The sequence below is a fragment of the Eurypyga helias genome, unplaced genomic scaffold, assembly GCF_000690775.1.
Source record: "Eurypyga helias isolate BGI_N326 unplaced genomic scaffold, ASM69077v1 scaffold821, whole genome shotgun sequence".
In the NCBI taxonomy this organism is placed as follows: Eukaryota; Metazoa; Chordata; class Aves; order Eurypygiformes; family Eurypygidae; genus Eurypyga; species Eurypyga helias.
The window spans coordinates 38,004-43,720 of NW_010230045.1; positions in this window are offsets into that span (position 1 = coordinate 38,004).

Consider the following 5,717-nt stretch of genomic DNA (forward strand, 5'->3'; position numbering starts at 1 on the left):
TTATGGGTACACCTGGGTAGTAAATCTGTCTCTCTATTGCAACAGTGGTGTGAATGGACTGGGTTTGAGATCTACTCCTCGGTCTGCTACTAACTGGCCATGCAAGGGGTCCCAGCACAGAAGAGCCTACAGTGCTGAGCCAAGCTCAGCTTATTCCCTGGCAGTTCCTGCTGTTTAACTGAATTTCTGCCCATCACATAACCTGGTGTGAGCAGTCAGGACCAGAGTGAGGGTAGAGAGTCTGCACAGCCCTTGGTAAATCTAAGAAACCTCTCTAATTCCCAGACTCTGCAACTCAGATAAAATCATGCTCATTGGCCTTTGCAAAGCACTTTGAGATTAATGCTACAGCTATTCATTTTCCAATGGGCCACTGTAAAAGTGGCCATGTACTCTTGAACAGAGAACATGTTACTTACTAGCTTTGACTGTGGAACATAGGGTTCAAGGCTGTGCTTCAGTCTGTCTTCTCTGCAGGGACTAATAGGGTGGGTGAGAGGCTCCTTTAAACGGTACCTTCACTATTTCCCTTATCTCGTACCCTCCCTTCAGACAGAACCCACACTGGCCTCAAAGAATTATCTCCAGCATGTGCACAAGGCTTCCAGATTTTTGGGAAGTTAAATATTTACATCAGTAACTCACCATATGTATGCATCTGTTTCCAGGAGTGAAGCACAAGGTAATGCAGCCACTCTCTCAGTCGGTCCCAGGACTGCAATTTTACAGTCTGCCACCCTTAACAGTGACTTCACAGCAAGCTAATATTAAAAAGAAATGTTTGCGCCATTCACAAGTAGTCCCGACTGCCAAATTCACACATACTAGAAGAAAAGAGGGTTTTAAAAGAAGCACTATCTGTAGCTAGCTATAGCCACTTACTTACTCCCTTCCTGTCTGCTTAGAGGCTGCAGCTGGGAGCATATCCTGCAGTAATCAGGTTCAAGGAAAGGCAAAGGAAGATCCCAGTTGATTGGGGCTCAGACCAGATACTACACAAGAGCATCCTCAAAGCAGCATTTTCACAGCAGCTGCAAGATTTCCTTTCCATGTTCCCTTTCAACTACCTGCTTCCAACTTCAGGACAAGTACCTTTCCCAGGCTTCCTCTCATCTGATTAATTTTCATAGTTTTCCTTTGTCAGGGCTGCATTTACCTGATCTCTCACATTCTGTGTCCACACAGGCTCAATACAGTTTTTCCATAAAGCTTTTCTCTTTTATCAACCAAGCCCATTCCTGATGCTTTACACTATGTGCCAAGACACTTGGCAAAACATATTCTTCTTCCCCAAACATTTTAAAAATGGAAGAAAATTTGAGTTTACAGATGAGATTTTTTTGTGGGGAAAAGAGGAGGATTTCAGTATTCAAATTGCTCAGAGGTGGATGGCTAAACATATCATTAAATATTCAATAGATTTGTTCAAAAGCTGTGAACAGACCAGCAAATAAGATTTGCTGTGTATTGGAAAAGCAGAAAGACACTGACTCCAGTATAATCCCTGTTTCTGCTGCCAAACTTTCCAAAGAGAAATAAGGAGAAACATGACGATGTCCTCCACAGTTTGCTCCAGGAATGGATACAGTTGTTGTACTCTTGTAAACTTCAAACAATTTTCTATTCAGGTTTACATTCAGTCTTCTGAGGAACTGTATCATAGAGCAGAGAAAAGGAAGGAAGAGGATGATGCACTCGTGTATGAAGACACCCCATTCAGCATCTTTAAGTCATGCAATCCCAATCAGCAGAACAAAGTACTCCGATGCAGAATAAAGACCCAAGAACCTTTATCCATAACAACGCTGAAACAAGCATTTTGAGAACTAACTAACCACAACCCAGGAGATTTTTTTAATGCAACCATGAGAATAAATCAACAAAGTAACCAACTCTTCCCCAAGCAGAGACGGGAAGAGAGACTGAATGACAGCAAGGGACGAGAGATGCTATGCCTTCTGCCAGCTTCGTTGGGACTCAGAAGTTTTCGCATCCTCCCACGATGGCAGCTTCTTGACTAGTTGTATTGGGTTTGTGTGGCTGGGTTTTGGTAGTAGGGAAGGGGCTACATGGATGGCTCCTGTGAAAAGCTGCTGGAAGCTTCCCCAGCTCCAAGTTGGGCCTGCCGCTGTGGGGGAGGAGGTAGAGAAATGGGGAGCAAAGCTGAGCCTGGGAAAATGGAGGGTTGGGGGAAGGTGCTCCTAAGATCTGGTTTTGTCTTTCATTATCCTACTCTGATGTGATTGGTAACAAATTACATAGATTTTTTCTCCCCAAGTCCAGTCTGTTTTGCCCATGACCATAACCGGTGAGTGATCTGTCCCTGTCTCAATCCATGAGTCTTTCCTTATATTATCTCCTCCCCATTCCACCGGGGGAAGAGTGAGTGAGAGGCTGTGTGGTGCTGAGTTGCCACGTGGGCCTAAACCACAATACAGTATTTGTCTGAACCTGAATATGAGAGAGCCACAAAAACATAATTAACTGTTCTGAAAGAGTTAATTTTCCAGGCAGAACTCAAGGTCTTGCAGTGGCACAAGAAATCACGTTGAGCATGACTGCCTACTCAGAGAGATCTTTGGTTACCCTACCCATGGGTGTGGTGTATTCAGAAAACTCCACTGAAAAAAAGAACATAGACTCTTCTGTTCCTTCTGAGCAGCTTATAACATGCTCAGTACAGGAAAAAAAGGCTGTAGGTTAAGCTGGCAGCTCTCTAGAAACTATAAGTGACAATGAACTATCAGGGAGTGGTTCTAAAACTCAGTATTATAATAAGCCAGTCCCAGACCATCTGTATAGCTTCTATTGGAAATCTTTCTTCTTTCATTTCCTCAATGATAGGGCTCTCCGTGTGCCTCCTAAAACATGCTGATGTCTGAGAAAAGTGTGCAACACCAGTTGCACAGCAGGGTTCCCACACATTACTTGGCTAGTAGTGTGAGTCGCTGGCTCCTGGGTAGCAGTGCTGCTCGGCAGCTGAAAATAAGCTGCTGTGACAATCTTTAGGAGGGATGCCATCCACCCTGCCCTGCATAGCAGAGCTAGACGGGGCTACTAGAAATGAGAGTGGGGGGGCGGATATCTGCAGGGCTATAAAAGTGTTGAATTTTATATACCATATATATACGGTCCAAATATATATACCATATATATATGGTCCAAAATTATATACCATAAGATGCACAGCCAGTACCAAAGAAGAGTGCGCAGCACACACAAAATATCCACCTGCTGTCATATAGCTTGTCCATATCGCCGAGTTTTTACCTCTGGCAAGTCAGGTTTTGTCTCAAAAACCCAGGGAAAGTCAAAGAAGTGGTGTGACATTCAGGGTACGTGGCAGAACTGACAGCACAGGAGAACCCCATGGAGCTGGTTTGGGAACTGATAGCCAAAGCCTCCTGCTGTAGGAGGAGAGTCAGTGTAGGTGTCTGAGATGAAAGACCTGCACTGTACCAAGGGTAAACTTGCTCTGCTCTACACCCTGGCACTCCTGGCATGGCTGGCAGAGATGGCATAACCCCCCCCCAGCCCCTCCAAAACAGGGCTAAGCATCTTCTCTGCTCAACCCATGGTCAGAACACATCCATACGGGAAAGGCTCCAGAACTTACCATGTGTGGGATTACACGTGCACATATTATGGGGTATGGTGAGAGCTGACTTAAGACCCCCGGCAGCAGACATCTCTAACCCTCTGGCTGCTGCTGGCAGGGCTTGAGTTGTTCTGCTCACCCAGAGCTGACCCATCACAGGTTGCAACTTTCCCTGCCACCTGAAAAAAACCACACTGAACAGTAACTTGTCATTATAGAAGAAAAACAGGTCTGAGAGGGCAACCTTCAAGTTAGTTAACAATGAAATTAAAAGCAGCCCTGGAGTCTGCCCTGAGAGCATGGCACCGGTTTGAGGGTAACTCACAGATAATCATAGAATCACAGAATGGTTTGGGTTGGAAGGGACCTTAAAGATCATCTAGTTCCACCCCCCTGCCATGGGCAGGGACACCTTCCACTAGACCAGGTTGCTCAAAGGAGCAACCTTTGCTCCTTAATAAGGAAGGTAACATGCTGACTCAACCCCTCTGCCTTAGGAGTATGTGGAACTGTGACAGCAACAGGAGCTTGAGCTGCTGCGATTGGCACCCGCAGCCACAGTCCCACGTACTGCAGCATACAGCTCTCCATTAGGAGACGACAACCCTCTTGCTCCCATGAATCCATACCTCCCATGAATTTTCCTCTGTTATATCACCTGCTGATCCCGTTTCCAGGTGAAGAGTGGCCTCAAAGAACAGCCATAACAAGGGAAGGGGAAGTGCATGGCAGCTCCCTTCTAGGCTCAGACCACGTGTTTCAAGAACAAGTTTTCTGTCCCGTGTGCCGCTGGGCTCTGCTGCCTGTCTCACATACGACCTTATGGAACCTGGAATACAAGTGCATGTGCCAGTGCTGGGTGAAGAGCACTTTGGAGCCTTCTCCAAGCAAGAGCAGACCCCCAGCATCGCTCAGCTACAAGGCACTCAGGATTAACACTTTAACTCACTAGACAAATATCTGGTTGATTTTAAATTATTTTTTAGGGAGACAGAATAAGGGTTATTTCCAAAGTCCCCATCTTTGCCCGATGGTCCACTGAGAGAAATAGCTGGCCAGCACTGTGTTAACGTGCTTGTATGTATGACACAAATAGCACAAGGGAACAAGCTGTAGCCAAGGAACATAGCATCAAAGATGCATATTGGGGTTTCTTGCACCTCTGGAGGATTGAAGGGTTTGAGGAATTGCTACCAGGACTAAACTCTTGACTCAAATCCAGCTGGTGTAACTAGAAGCTCTGTTCAAGTTCCAGTGCAAGCTGTCAGTACAAATACTCTGAGAATTTGATTTCTTTTTTTTTTTCCTTTTGCCTTGATTCCTTTTTCACAGAAGCAAAATGCATTTCCAAGTATAAACATGTGGTAATACCCAGCCAAGCAAGAGGTGCTGTTCCTAAGGGCCACGGTATTGAGTTCCTCCAGCCCTGTTTTCATGTGGTTTTTCATTTTCAGTGTTCCCTGTGAGTGATACCCAATTCCTCAAATGCCTGCTTTCTACAATCATGGACCAAAAAGCTAGGGGATACATATTCTGCCTACACTAAAATTTCCAGGAACTGGCAAAGACCTTCAGTATCCATGAACAGTTTTGAGAAGGTTGTTATAGTTTATATAGTGCAAGCTTGCACTGCATCCTTTGGCTATAAATTAAATACCTAATAGAAAAAAATATAATTAATTTATGCCTTCAGTGAGGAATTTTCACTTCTTTTACTCATGCAGAAGTATGCTTTAGAAATTTATTTTTCTCTGTGGGCTGCAAACCTTTTTGTCTTGTGTTATGTGACAAAACACCTTCTGGAAATAAGATCACAAACAATATGCTGTGTATCTGTTAAACCATTTTTAAAACCTTCTGAGTACCTGTAACAGCTGACCATCAGCCTACTCCTGCACATGCACCGATTTCTGTTTAAGGCAAAATTTTCAAGTTCCTTACACAATTTTATCCTCAAAACCCAACCAACTTACAGACAACTTTCTTGATGGATGGAGGACAGACAGTTGTATTCTCTTTCACTGATCTCACCACCATCAGGGTCCTTCTTAGACTGTATTTATACTGCAATAATCCTAGAAACTCTACTCTTAAATCAGACTTAATTTGAATTCCAAGA